We start from the raw sequence: 15,462 nt of genomic DNA on the forward strand, positions 1-15,462 counted from the left end.
AGCTCGCATATATCAACAGTTGGAATCAGCTTCCCAGTGTAAGCTCTGAGCTTTACATATGAACGGCCGTACTGGGTCAGACCAATGGTCCATCTAGCCCAGTATCCTGTCTACTAACAGTGGCCAATGCCAGAGCGAGTGAACCTAACAGGCAATGATCACGTGATCTCTCTCCTACCATCCATCTCCACCCTCTGACAAACAGAAGCTAGGGACACCATTCCTTACCCAGCCTGGCTAATAGCCATTTATGGACTTAACCCCCATGAATTTATCCAGTTCTCTTTTAAACCCTGTTATAGTCCCAGCCTTCACAACCTCCTCAGGCAAGGAGTTCCACAAGTTGACTGTGCGCTGCGTGAAGAAGAACTTCCTTTTATTTGTTTTAAACCTGCTGCCCATTAATTTCATTTGGTGACCCCTAGTTCTTGCATTATGAGAATAAGTAAATAACTTTTCCTTATCCACTTTCTCCACATCACTCATGATGCTTTAATTGTTTTGTTTGGTTTTCTTTTAATGAGACTTTGGGTTGTTTTTTTTTTCTTTAAACCCTGTATAATAGATTCTGGCACCCCGTTTGCATGAGTATCGGTGTCCAACTTAAAAGTGATAAAGATTCCATGTGTTGCAAAAATAATAGTCCAGTCACTTGGTGCTGCCGTTTCAGTCCCTATGAAGACTTCTTCACTGGTGCTTGTGCTTTGCTCTTCTTGGTTCACAGTGTGCACACGTTGGTGCTCTTTGAGCACATTTGATTCCTGTTTGCAAACCCTTGCACTGTGGTTATGCTTTCTGCAGTTGTTGCAGCCTTTCCCAAAAGCAGGATGGTTCTGTAGCCCACGTCTGCCACTACACTGGGTACCGCTCTTTGTGCTGGCTTCTGAAAGCCCGTTCTGATTGTTCTTCATTGTCAGAGTTCTCTTTTACTCTCTCAAATCTGTTTTGCCTCTCCACTTTTCTGTAGCTTAGGGGAGTTGTAATCCCGTCTACTGCCTCAGTGTATTGTTTTCCCTCCGGCAGCTTTCATGGGTATGTCTACACTGCAGTAAAACACTGGTGCCTGGGTTGGGTCAGCTGACTCACAGGGCTCAGGCTGTGAGCTATAAAACTGCAGTGTAGACATTCAGGATGCAGCTGGCCCGTGGGCTCTGAGACCCTATGCTGGGGGAAGGCCCCAGAGCCTGAACTTCAGCCCGAGTCCAAACGTCTACACCACAATTTTGTAGCCCCACTAGCCTGAGTCAGCTGACCTGGGCCAGCCGTGACTGCACGGCAAATCTTTTATTGCAGTGTAGACATCCTCCAGCTGGCCTGAGTAACCTCAGTTGCCAGGCAAATTCTGATTGCCTTTTCTAAATTCAAGTCCAGATCTTCCAGCAGTCTCTTTCTGAGCTTTATGTCTCTGATCCTCATAACAATCTGTTCTAATTAGGGAATCTGTGAGCTCTCCATAATTACACAATTGGCTCAGCAGTCTGAGATCAGTCACAAATTCTTCAGAAGTTTCTCCCTCTTTCTGAGCTCTCAGATGAAAGTTGTATCTCTCAAAAGTCTCATTCTTTCTGGGAGTGCAGTACGCCTCACATTTTTGCAGCACTGTCTCATAACTAACCTGCTCTTCCTGGATTAACTGTAGGCTATTTGTGATGGGCCGTTTGCCCCACACTGGTGGAGAAAGGGTTAAAAGCAGCCCTGAGGAGGCTATGCAGCAGGCAGCCAATCAGTGAGGGGCTCCAAGGAGCAGCCAATCAGGGCAAAGCAGGCCCATATATAAAGAATGCTGCCAGGCAGAGGAGTCAGTTCCCTCTTGCGAATCCAGTCAGAAGGGACTGGGTCCCTGAAGGGCTGAGGGAGCTGCCAGCACCCTGGACTGGATAGTGCTGGGCCGAGCTCCAGCCTGAGAAAGATTGAAGCCCTGATACAGGGTCAGAGCAGGTGCTAGGTCTATGGGGAAGTGGCCCAGGGAAATGGTTGGTGGGGGGTTGAAGGAGATGCAGCGCGTGGCTGCTGCCTAGATGGTCCCTGGATTGGGACCTGGAGTAGTGGGTGGGCCTGGGTCTCCCTCACCCCCATGTGCCACTGAGGGGAGTGGCCAGTGAATGGCTGCAGTTTGCGACTGAGGCAAGTGGCTAGAACCTTGGGCTGCAGTTGGCCACAGAGGACTGCTGCTCCCCCAGAATCGGGGGGTGAATGGAATGGGGTATGGCTGGAGGGCTGTGTCCTGAAGAGGACGCTGCAATCCTTGCGGTGATGCAGGTCCAAAACAGAAATGATGACAGGTGAGACACCACCGGAGGAGGGCGCCCTGTGAAAAGACTGAGCTAATTCCCAGAATGACCTGCAGGAGGTGCCATGGCGGTGAGGTGGAACCATTACATTATTATATACATCTAGTGCAGTGGTCCCCAACCTTTTTGGCTGACGGGCGCCAGCTGAAGGACCACTGCGGTGGTGGAGCACCCGCCGAAATGCTGCCGAATTTCGGCGGGGACGCCTCTCGATGACGTCGCTTGCCGTCGACAAGCGACAAGTTGACAAGCGACGTCATTGAGAGGCGTCCCCGCTGAATTTCGGTGGCGACGCCTCTTGATGATGTCACTTGTCAATGGCAAGTGGCGTCAGCGAGAGGCATCGCTGCCGAAATTCTTAACTTCTATAACAAACCCCTAACCTATGTCTGAGTTATTGAAGTCTTCAAATTGTGGTTTGAAGCCGAGGGAGATGTTCCTTTATCAGAAGTAAGGCACAGACCATCTGCAAAGTCTGCCCGCTCACTGCTAGAGTTGTCTCTCCTCCTCCTTGTCCTCAGGCAGACTAGGTGGACCCGACACCCACATGTGGCTGTCTTCAAAGGATCACCTCACAACACCATAGTTAAAGAAGGGATGGAACAGTATTTGGCCAAGAAGGCCCTGCCCCTCCTGCTCCAAAGAGAGGACTTGCTTCAAAGGGAGCTCTGGCAGTTAAGCAGGGGCAAGAGTGAAGGAGAAACTGGCTGCCAGCAAACAGAGCAATGTACAAGGGAAGGGCCAGGGTTGTGACTAGGACTCAGACAAGAAGCCGGGGTCTGACTTCCCTTGTTCTTCCCCCTTCTCCCTGACCTGGGAGAACAGCTGGACTCAGAGTGAGCTGGGAAGACCCCCCACCCACCCACCCATACACACAGCTAAGGCTTTGAATTGCTGATACTTGTGCAAGCAGAAGGCTGGGGCTATTTACCTCCCCCCCCCTTGCCCAATGGAAAGGAAAACAAGGAAAGTAGGAAGTGCCCCAGGAGAGGCTGATCTAGAGTAGCAGCCAGAAGGGATAAACTGTGACTTGGTCATTGAGCCCCCCGGACGAGCCACCCCGAGACTTGGAGAGACTCTTTGGCCACATCCTAACCATTAGACCTGCTGGCCCCTGAGCACAGCCTGCTACAGGGTTATTTTTATTGGCTTTCTGGGTTTTGAGCCTATGGGAGGGTCAAATTATCAAGCTTTTCTCCACCAAAACAAACAAACAAACAAACTAGAGGCCTGCCTTTTGCTTTTTTTTTTTAAATAAAGATTCTCACATAATCACATGACTCCAAGAGCTGGGTCTTTAAGAAAAAACATCAACTATTAAAATACTAATGTTAAAATTGCAATAGTTGACCCTCACCGAGAATCAGTCTTTTTAAAAATACCTGATTCCTGAGCAAAAGAGACATGAAGAGACATTCTGGTAGCACTGAAGTCCATGGAAACACCCCCATTGACATCAGTGGGGCCAAGATTTCACCCCATCAAATGTATCTCCCCCACCCCTTTCAAATTTTACATTAACACAGACACAACAGAAAGTGGGTGGGAAAGTTCCTCTTAAGGAAGTCATGGAAACATCACAGACAAGAAAATAGTACCAGATATCTTTGTTATCTCAAGAAAATTAAAAGTTGGGTTGGAGAGACTATAATTGAGGGATTCATTTTTTCTTTGTCTAGTGAATTTAGCTGAAGGAGAGCTAACATTTTAATACCCTTTTGAGGGAAGTCATCTATATAAGAGAGAGAAAGAACAAAAGAAAACTGCTTGGAGCAGAAATAGGAGTAAAGGGAGGAATTCTGCCATTAAGAACTGGGTTTAAAACTCAGGCTTCTAAATGATCTCACCATCCTTAGTGGCTTCTGGTGCAGCAATGTTCTGAAAGTTTGTGGAGAGACTGGGAAGTTACAGTAATCCTATCTGAGGCCTGGAAGCAATGAACTACCCAGCAGGGTCTAATGAAAGTGCTTTCAATTACTGCCCAATGCTATGTTTTTTCTCTGAGACATTAAGGTTTTCCTCAAGGAGATTTTTAAGGTGGAGATTTCTGCAGTAGTTGAGGAGAAGCTGTCTCTTCAGCAGGGGGGTGGGAGGGAGGGGAAGAAGAGCAATGCAGAAGCACCAACACTAGGGCTGGTCCAAAATTTGCTGTCAAAACTGTTTTTCTGTGGGAAATTTGGTTTACCACTGAGTGATTTTTTTTTCCAAAAGATGTTTGCTTTCTGCAAAGAATTTCAATTTGAAGTCGAAAAATCGTTGTCTAAAACCCAAAATACTTCTGGTTTTGGCAAAAAAATTACGGAAGTTTAATTTTTCCACTGGAAAAATCAAGATTTTTGGTGGAAAAATTACACAAAAATTATTTTTTTCCTTTACCTCAAAATTTTCCACATGGATTTTTTTTCTAACAAGTCTTTAAAACCAGTTTCCCCTGGTTCATAGAAGAAGCTAAGAGTTCAATGGGCAAGTTTAGCAGAAGAGTTTTAATGGTAACCTCTACAAAATAGAGATCACCTCAGATCAAAACACTCTCAAACTTCAAGTAAGTTTGCTTTGGGATCAGAGCTTAGAAGTACGGGACCATCTCAAGTCAAAATACAATACGGTCGACTCCTCCTACTCAGATCCTTTTCCATCACTGGCATCTCTCAGCACCTTACACCACCCATTTTACAGAACTGAGATCTGGTGATTTGCCAAAGGTCACAAAGGAGAACTGTGACTCAAACCCACATTCCTTGAGCCCAACCCAATTTCTGACCCACAGAACTCCCCTCTGATAGAATTATAGTGTTAACTTGGTTATTGGAAGAGGCAGAGGGCAGAATTCAGCCACCATATGGCAAAAGGTGAAACAGACACAAATCACCGAGGCCTCAATAGCGAGACAAGTTGGGTGAGGTAATTTATTTTCTTGGACCAACTTCTGTTGGGAGGAGAGAGACAAGTTTTCTAGTTTACACAGTCCTGAAGCAGAGCTCTGGGCAACTCAAAAGCTGGCCTCTCTCCCCAACAGAAGGTGGTCCAATAAAAGATATTACTGCCCCCACCTTGTCTCTCTAATATCCCGGGACCACATGGCTCAAGAATGCTGCCTACAAGAGCTCAATAGTCTGGTTGCTTGGTAACCTTCTGTTAAAGCTTCTTTCCCAACCCATTCTAGTCGGACTGGCACAGGAAATACCAGACACCGGATCACGTATGCAGTGTCTGCCGACCCATAGGCTGAGTGAACTACAGTCAATGTCGGCCTGTTTCGGGTGGAGCTAAGAACAGGGTTTGGTTCTATAATAATAATTAATACCTACCTCTTATTAAGCCCTTTTCATCCATAGCTCTCAGAGCACTTTACAAAGAAGGTCACTGTCGTTCTCCTCTTTTTTCTTTATACAGATGGGGAAACCAGCATGAAGGGATGAAGTGATGTGCTACCCATGGTCCCCAGGAGCAGAGCTGGGAATAGAATACAGGTCTGCTGAAGCCAAGTTCAGTGCTCTAGTCACTAGGCCTCGCTGCCTCCCATATGGCTGCTGCTATAGGAAATCAAGTAAGCAACTTATTGTAAAAGCCCATTGTTGATCTGCCCTTGGCTTACAAAACCACTGAAGCAATGTGCAGGGAATGGGAGTCTATGGTGCACGTAGGGAACAACGCTCCCTCTCATCTGGTATCCCAACTTCAGCAATGGAAATCAGAGTGGGCCCGTTTCGCATCAGTACAAAACCACAGCTCCCTTTTTCTACCCCCTCTTCTTTGTGTTTCCCACTTTTCCTTCACCCCCTTTGGAGCCTTCTCCTGACATCCAGCCAAACGCAGAGGCATCTAAAACAAAGAGGAAAAAATCCTCTTTCTTCCATTTTCCAGAGGGGACTTGCGGGAGGCGGAACAAGCCTGCGAGATAAACATACCACCCGGCAATAGCTGAAGCCACTTTCAGAGACCCTGGCTGTATACTCTGTGCTGGGATATTTTTTTACTCCAGCTTTGTTACGCTTGTGGGAGTCGTGAAAGGAGAAATTCATACTGCAGCATCCCTGCTCTTTATGCCTATGGATTGACAAATCTGAGCGGCATAATGGAAACACAGACCATTGCGGCCACTCTTGAAATAAAAGCTCTCAAAGGCAACTCAGGAGGGCTTTTTTAAGCAGCTTTTTAGTTTTCCCTTCCTCCCTACCACTAACTCAGTTCCTGACAATATAATCCAGCGAGAACCCACAAACTATTGGCAAGGTGGCATATAATTAACTAGCAGAGTTTATGTGGCTGGAACAAAAGAGCTAATTATGTAGCAATCGGTTATTGGAAGAGAAACACCATTTCCCGCCCTTAATGGCCATGCAAACAGAGGCACTGTGGAGTGACAATGCAACAGGAACAAAAATAGAGAGAAGCGCAGTATATAAAATGTTACGGGTGCACGGAAACCCATGCATCATGAAGGAGAGCATTATGATAAACAGAACACGCTGAATCCCGCTGTTTAATTTGGGGAAATGGCTCCTTCCTAAAAGCTCTGGATTGAAGTGTTTCATTTTGGTCTCAGACTGCTGCCTCTCTTCTCTCTACACTGAGTGAAGCCATGATGTTCATTAATTACCCAGGGTGTGTTTGTCAAAGTCACTGAAGCAAGTCAACAGCAACACTGGATGGGGTAAAAAAACCACCTTAAATCACAGGATTTTCAAAAGATTCAAATCCTTTCTCATAAGAACAGCCACACCGGATTAGACCAATGGTCCATCTAGCACAGTATCTTGTCTTCCAACAGTGGTCAGTGCCAGATGCTTGAGAGGGAGTCAACAGAACAGAGCAATTTATCAAGTGATCCATCCCCTGTTGTCCAGACCCAACTTCTGGCAGTCAGAAGTCTAGGGACATTCACAGCATGGGGTTGCATCCTGACCACTTTGACTAATAACCGTTGATGTATGTATCCTCCATGAATTTATCTAATTCTTTTTTTAACCCAGTTATACTTTTGGCCTTCACAGCGTCCTCTGGCAGTGAGTTCCACAGGTTGACTGTTCATAGTGTAAAGTATTTCCTTGTGTTTGTTTTAAACCTGCTGCCTGTTAATTTCATTGGGTGACCCCTGGTTCCTGTGTTAAATAACAACTCTCCTGTCCCTCTGGCAGAGAAAGGAGATTTAAACCTTGGTCTCACACATCCCAAGTAAGAGGTCTAACCACTGGGTAAAAGTAATATGATGGTTCCTTTTCCTTCCCCTCCCTGCATTTTGAATGGAACCTGATCTGGTAAGTGGCCTCTGAAAATGCCTGTCAGATCCAGCCCTGCATGTGACTTAGATGGCCAAACACCTATATCTTCTGGTTTGTGAATCGCTCTGGGGCTTAGACAGGAGATGGGTGTCCAGATGCCCAGAGGGAGGCAGTGGTGCACATGCCTGGAGGCAGAAGCATAGGTGCTGAGGGAGCTTTTACTTTGAAAATGTTGGTGCTGACCGAGGTTAGGCACCTACAGGGTTGGCAGAAGTTTTGTGGATTGCAATGAAGCCTAAATTGGGACTTAGGCACCTAAGTCCCTTGGTGGAATTAGGCCTTCCCATCAGGCACCAGGGTGTTATTACCCTTCATGGTGAGCCCTGGAAGATCCAGTTAGGTTTATCCCCGACAATTGCAAACCTAGGGCCAACAATGGACAGTCTGAAATAAGCAGCCGTATGTGACATGAGATGAGGAGAGCATCAGGAGTAGAGCTGGTCAGGAATTATTTTGTTGGGGTTTCTCAGGTCCAAAATGGAATTTCTGGTCAACGAGAGAGAGAGAGAGACACCCAAGTTCAAGTCCTAAGCTGCCTGATCTCCAAGTGAGATTGAACCCAGCAGAGCAGGACTAGTTTTCATTCTGATGCAGAACGAAAACAAATGTCAAAACCTCAATATTTTTCACAAAGCAGAATTCTTGTTTCCCGGCCATCCCACAGAAGGAGCATTTACTGAGTGGGCTTTTGATTGGATGACAATTTGGGGCAGGGATCCCGAGTGAATAACTCAGACTTGTTAGGTAGGTGTCACAGGGGTACTGGTTGTTTAAGGAGCCTTTGCACTGGGGCTGAAATTGGGACTAGGCCGTGCTGAGCCTGTGGTCTCCCTTAAAGCACACCCTGTTACTACACAGTGAATCAGAGGTGAAGATTAGCTGGAACCAGGTAATATGTTGTTATTTACAAACATCCCGTGCTGGAGAGATGTTGTGCCAGGTCATTTACATGATCTGAGACTAGGCATTTGTGGGTACCTGTAACCAGGGTACGGTTGGGCACCCCCGTGGTTAAAGGCTGATGCCAAGGGAAATGAAGGCTGAGGCCGAGGATCCATGGGTTGAAGCTGGCACACACAGAGAGCTGCCGGCACTGTACCAGGGAATAGATCAGTTGGCATTGGCATCCAGAGGCAGACAGTGGGACTGCACGAAGGTCTATGCAGGTTGCAGCTGAGCAGATGCTGGAACAGCACTGAAGATTATGTATTGTGACTGTGCACATCCAGTGCACGTGCTGGCATCGGGCAGTATTCAGGATGTAGCTGGGCACCCCTAGTTAAACACTTACATCAAAGCAGGCTGTAGATGGCACTCTGCCTTGGTGAGACGCTGGCACGAGGGAACCTGTAGTCTGTAGCGGGGTGTCTGCGCTTTATGATTTTTTACCCCATCCAGTGACACTGTTGACTTGGTCCAACGACTTTCTGTTTTCCAGAGTGGAACCTGATGGAACTGTCTCCCCCATTCCAGGTGAGTGCTCCAACACTGGGCTGAAAGCCATAAGGTGGGCACCTCCATCACCACCTCGGACTGTTTTGTTTGGGGCAAGGCAGACACCTAACTCTTTCCTTCAAGAAGCAGCTTAGGCATCTACACTGCCTGACTTCCCATTTGTGAGACACTAGCAGAGACAGGCTTGTTTCAGAGGGGTCGCCGGGTTAGTCCGTATCAGCAAAACCAACGAGGAGTCCTTGTGGTACCTTAGAGACTAACACATTTATTTGAGCATAAGCTTTCGTGGGCTAAAACCTACTTCATCAGATGCATGGAGTGGAAAATGCAGTAGGAAGCTATATATACACACAGTACGTGAAAAGATGGGAGTTGCCTTGCCAAGTGGGGGTCAGTTCTAACGAGACAATTCAATTAAAGTGGGCTGTTATCAACAGGAGGCAGAATCACTTTTATAGTGGTAATCAGGGAGGCCCATTTCAAACAGTGGACAAGAAGGTGTGAGTAACAGTAGGGGGAAATTAGCATGGGGAAATTGGTTTTTAGTTTTTGCAGTGACCCATGCACTCCCAGTCTTTATTCAGGCCTAATACGATGGTGTCCAGTATGCAAATTAATTCCAGTTCTGCAGTTTCTCATTGGGGTCGCCCTGCAGCCTGAACCTAGGCACCTATCTCTGTGAGAGGGATGGGGGTTAACACACCCACCTCTCATCAGCATCTCCTATTGGCTAGCTTAGGCAGCTCACTGCCTAGCAGCTGGCTTTTGTGGATCACATTCGCAGGTGTCTTCTCTCTCCCCATTCAGTAGGGAAAGCCTGAGTACCTCACCCAGGCTTTGTGGATCGCACTGTTGTTCCTATGATTTTCTACATGCCTAAAAGTTAGGTGGCATGATGCTCAGCACTGCAACAGCTGTGTCCCATTGTGGATTCCATCCCACCGTAAGTGTCAATGATTAGAACAAACTGGCCCTTGTCATGCCATAAATCTTGAGATTTATTGGCTATTACTTACACTCCAGCTTTCTGGAAATTGAGGGTGCTGGTACAGATCACTGGTTATTTGCTGCACAGCTCTGAAATCAATGAATGAGGAGTAGGTGAGGGGATTGGATAGCCTGGCCATGAATGGTAGCTTTCCATCTGTAATTCATGAGTTCACACTCATTTTAGCAATCGGATGGACAACCTGGGAATATTTCCAAGAAGCTGGGAGAATGCTCCTGGCTTCCCAAGTCATGATTTAGATTCCTCTTGGAATCAAAGCAAGTGTTGGATTCTGAAGCCTTGTAAGTACTGGCGTATGTGCTCACTCAATGTTTTCATAGACTGATAGATTCCCAAGGCCAGAAGGGACCATTATGATCATCTAGTCTGACCTGCTGCAGAACACAGGCCAAAGAACCTCACCCAATAATTTCTACACCAGCCTGTAACTACTCTTTGAGCTACAACATCTCTTTTAGCAATACATCCAGTCTTGACTTAAAGACTTCCAAGTCATGGAAAATCTGCCACTTACCCAGGTAACCTGTCCCAGTGTCATAGCATGCCTCGTTTCTACTGTTTCTTTCCTGATGCTCTGTGCAGATAGTTGGAATCTCAGCCGATGTGTGGAGTACATACCAGAAACACCCATCCCCTGTGTAGAAGGTGCAAAAGACAAGCAAAGTGTTATTCAGCAAATGAATTGCACATTTTTTTTAAAAAGTATATCCTGGTAACATACATTTACTGCCCACTGCCCTGGTAGAGGCCACGTGTGCTACAGAGAACGCAGTGAGGGATGGAACCTGAACAGGTTTGGGGGGGGAGGGAGAGCTCAGTGGTTTGAGCATTGGCCTGCTAAACCCAGGGTTGTGAGTTCAATCCTTGAGGGGACCATTTAGGGAACAGGGGTTTAAAAGAAAAAAAAACTGTCTAGAGATTTGTCCTGCTTTGGGCAGGGGGTTGGACTAGATGATCTCCTGAGGTCCCTTCCAACCCTGATGTTCTATGATTCTAACAGTGGTTCAGAAGGTTAAAATGATGTAGAGTTAATAAACCAGGTGTTCAGCTGTACTCAGTGGAGCTAGTGATACACACCAGGTGAGGAACTGTCCCAGTGTCCTTGGCAGGCCTGGCAATTTCTGTGATCACCTTTCCTTGGATAAGAATGTGGAGCCACATTCTGCTCCATGGAACCATCCTTCAGACGAGCCCTTGGGTTCTGTGCCTTTCATTTCTCACCCAGGCAAGTTACATATGTAACATCACTACCTCTTATTTAAATCTATCGCTCAGCTTGTTCAGTGATATGACCAAACCAGTGCAAACTGGAATCATCAGCCTTGTGGTTGAAGATTGAATAGAAGACCATTTTTCTACATCAATTCATCGAGATATTTGCCTGATTTTGAGGTAGCCTGTTCCAGTGGTGAATTGGCCTCATAGCATGCCTCGTTTCTACTGTTTCTTTCCTGCTGCTCTGTGCAGACTGTTGGAATAGTGGCTCCCTATAAGTTCAATGCCTCACAAGCTAGCTTGTGAAAGGACGACCTTAATTGGAGCTGGAGTCAATTTATGCAGATTTCCTCTTATGCAGGCTGGTGTGAGAATGGCTTGTTGACCATAGATAGCTTCTGTAAAAGGAACACTGTCTCTGTGGGCATTTTGGGGCTATCACCACCCTGATGGTGTTAAAACCACAGCGGTGTGAAGGTGTCAGCTTTCTCTGTGCCTTCAGCGGCCTAATCTGAACTGTCTCAGGGCTGGTTTACGCCAGGATTTTATATCAGTATAGCGACCTTTCGGCGGGAATCCACCTCCTGAGAGATGCAGCTATCCCAGCCTAGTCTCTGATGTAGACAGCGCTAGGTTGATGGAAGAATTCATCCGTTGATCTAGCTACTGCCTCTCAAGGGAGAACCCTTCCCATCGGCACAGGTAGTGTCTACACTGAAGCGCTGCAGTGGCACAGCTGTGCTATTATAGCATTTGAAGTGTAGAAAATCCCTCAGTAACTTCCTGTGCCCTGTTGTCTGCTCCACTTTCACCCAGAAGCCTTGTGCCCCTGTGTGTTCTGGCCTTTCCCAACATCCTTATGCACCTGGGTACAAATTTTCAAAAGAATATCTAGTTAGTTAGCTAAATGAAGGCCAGATTTTGAAACATGCAGAGCACCCAGTAGTTCCCACTGGGACACTGATGGTGCAAAGTGCTAATGTTCTGATTTCATGTCTCCGTTACCCAGGATCACTTACTGAAAGGGGTATCCCTGTGCGGAGCAGAGCAGAACTGGGCCAAGGAATTGTGTGCGCATTTGTGCTGGTCCCACCGTTGCCTTGGTGAATGAAGTAGCAGCAGGGATTTAGGAGTGAGCCTCAGCGTGCTGTCAAATCAAGCCTCTCTCTAAATCTGAATTTGATTGACTGATTGATGAGCTGTCACCACCAGCCTGGGCACGCGTTGCCAGTCCCAGCCTGTCTGGTAACAGTCGGGCTCTAATCAGTGTGGAAGGAAATATTTATACAGATTCTGCAGAGCCGAATCACCACGTTTCACGCAACTGCAGTGTGGAATAAGCAGTGGAGTAATTGGCAGCACAGTATGTATTATTGCTCACTCACAGCCGCCTCCAGGAGGCCTGACAGCCTGTTTCCAATGCGAGATGTTTTGCATAGCGTGAATATCCCCCTTAGCTCCTTGGGACTTCATGCAGGAATTGACAGGCCAAAGACCTAATTCTCTGCTGGTGTAACACCACTTTTAACTCCATCAGGCCAGATCCTCAGCTGCTGTAAATCAGTGTCATTCCATTTAAGTCGATGGAGCTACTCTGAGGTACATCAGCTGAGGATCTGGGCCACTGGTTTCAGAGGAATTACTCCTGATTGATGCCAATGTAGATGAGGGGAAGTGGAACCCCTGGCGTGTTAAAACCCAAGGACGTTTGGTTTGCTTTTCAACACAAATGCAAAGCTGTTACTGCAATGTATAGCCCGGTAACACCTGGAGGGCCCAACCAAGATCAGGACTGTCAGAGATGTGTCTGCCCCAAAGAGCTTCCTGTCGAAACAGAAAAGACAGACAAAGGGAAACAGAAGCACTGCCTTACACAGCAAGTCCGTAGCAGAGCTGAAAGAAGAGTCCAGGTCTCCTGAATCTCAACCCAGTGCCCTATTCTCTGCACCCATGGTGTTCCGTGGGAGTCGCTCTGCATAGAAAAGTTTTAAGGCTTCTAGAATGTATTTGGTTATTTTCCAGTGGACAGAAAGGACTTCAGTGTGGTGCCAGAGCAGCAATTTGAATACCTGCCATATTGATATGAACCATCCTAGGCACTGTAGACTGGGTGCTTTTTCAGCAGCTGAATTTTAGGAAAAGCTAATTAGCCATTAACTGCTAAACAACTGTGCACACTTATCAACTTAAAACCATACACCACCGGATTAACAATTAAACCCCATTGATTTTATACTTCCCAATGCAATGGCGCGAGAAAAAACTCCTTCTCCTCATGTATTTCAGCCTTCTTTCCAAGCCAGCCTTTAAACCTCAAATCTAAGCAACTCAGAAATCACATTCCCTTACAAAAACAACCCAGCGCTGTTCTGGCTGGGGCTGGGGATGGCGCATTAGTGTTCACAGCACTTCCTGTGTTGATATGCAAAGAAGCTGGTGGTGTTGGAAGTAAACATATGCTTCATTTAGGGAAATAACCAAGTGCTTTTACATTTAATTCCTGACCAAGTTTATGTAAAATTAATTGCATCACATGTTCCGTGCATCTTTTAATTGCAAAACCAATTAACTTTAAAATGTTCTGCTTTGTAGTTCCCCTAATGGATGGCATAGTTTTAGTTAGCTTTACAAAATCCGTCTTTTGTTAAAACTGGGCAGGCAGCCACGCTCGGTTATCTTCTGGAAGTGAGATCCCTTCAGCCAAGCTAGTTTCAAGCAGTCTCTGCACTGGAGTTATTTTAGAGGAGAGTTTTCAGCTGAGCATCCTTAAAGAGGCGATACAGACCTTAAAGGGGAAACACTGGGTCCAAGGCTCGATTCTCAAGTACAGCTTTCTGGCACTTGGAGAAGTTCTAGAGTAGGTGGGTCAAGGTAGGTTTAAGCTACCTTCATGCTCCCCATATTCTGAGGCTGTTCAGGGCTCTAACTGGCCCCCACAAAAAGCTCCACTAATGTATGTTGTTGAATTAATTAATAATAATATCATGTATTTATTTTATTATGATAGAGCAGGGGTCGGCAACCTCTGGCATGCGGCTTGCCAGGGTAAGCACCCTGGTGGGCCAGGATGGTTTGTTTACCTGCCGCGTCCGCAGGTTTGGCCAATCGCGGCTCCCACTGGCTGTGTTCGCTGCTCTAGGCCAATGGGGGCTGTGGGAGCCGCAATCGGTCGAACCTGCGAACACAGCAGGTAAACAAACCGGTCTGGCCACATGCCAGAGGTTGCCAACCCCTTCTCTATCATAATAAAATAAATACATGATATTATTAATTGCACTGTTAAACAATAGAATACCATTTAGATAAATATTTTTGGATATTATCTATATTTTCAAATATATTGATTTCAATTATAACACAGACTACAAAGTGTACAGTGCTCACTTTATATTTATTTTTTCATTATAAATATTTGCACCGTAAAAATAAAAGAACTAGTATTTTTCAATTCACGTCATACAAGTACTGTAGTGCAATCTCTATCGTGAAAGTTGAATTTACAAATGTAGAGTTATGTATAACAAATAACTGCACTCAAAAACAAAACAATGTAAAACTTTAAAGCCTACAAGTCTAGTCAGTCCTATTTCATGTTCAGTCAATTGCTCAGACAAACAAGTTTGCTTACAATTTGCAGGAGATAATGCTGCCTGCTTCTTGTTTACAATGTCACCTGAAAGTGAGAACAGGTGTTTGCATGTTTGCCAGTGTTGCAAAATATTTATGTGCCAGATGCACTAAAGATTCATATGTCCCTTCATGCTTCAACCACCATTCCAGAGGACATGCTTCCATGATGATGATGGGTTTTGCTTGATAACGATCCAGAGCAGTGCAGACTGACACATATTCATTTTCATCATCTGAGTCAGATGCCATCAGCAGAAGGTTGATTTACTTTTTTAGTTGTTCAGGTTCTGTAGTTTCCACATCAGAGTGTTGCTCTTTTAAGACTTCTGAAAACATGCTCCACACCTCGTCCCTCTCAGATTTTGGAAGGCACTTCAGATTCTTAAACCTTGGGTCGAGTGCTGTGGCTATCTTTAGAAATCTCACACTGGTACCTTCGTTGCGTTTTGTCAAATCTGCAGTGAAAGTTTTCTTAAAATGAACAACATGCCGGGTCATCATCCGAGACTGCTATAACATGAAATATATGGCAGAATGGGGTAAAATACAAAGCAGGAGACACACAATTCTCCCCCAAGGA

General features: G+C 46.0%; 1 long non-coding RNA gene across 1 annotated transcript; it reads left to right on the plus strand.

The window, feature by feature from the left end:
- The first annotated feature begins 1,818 nt into the window (after positions 1 to 1,818).
- LOC123355280 lies at positions 1,819 to 12,699 on the plus strand. Its single transcript, XR_006575047.1, has 4 exons — positions 1,819 to 1,928; positions 5,685 to 5,838; positions 9,012 to 9,046; positions 12,262 to 12,699. It is a non-coding gene; the product is annotated as an uncharacterized LOC123355280 (long non-coding RNA).
- The last annotated feature ends 2,763 nt before the right edge of the window (positions 12,700 to 15,462 follow it).

This window comes from Mauremys mutica, chromosome 23 (assembly GCF_020497125.1).
Source record: "Mauremys mutica isolate MM-2020 ecotype Southern chromosome 23, ASM2049712v1, whole genome shotgun sequence".
In the NCBI taxonomy this organism is placed as follows: domain Eukaryota; kingdom Metazoa; phylum Chordata; order Testudines; family Geoemydidae; genus Mauremys; species Mauremys mutica.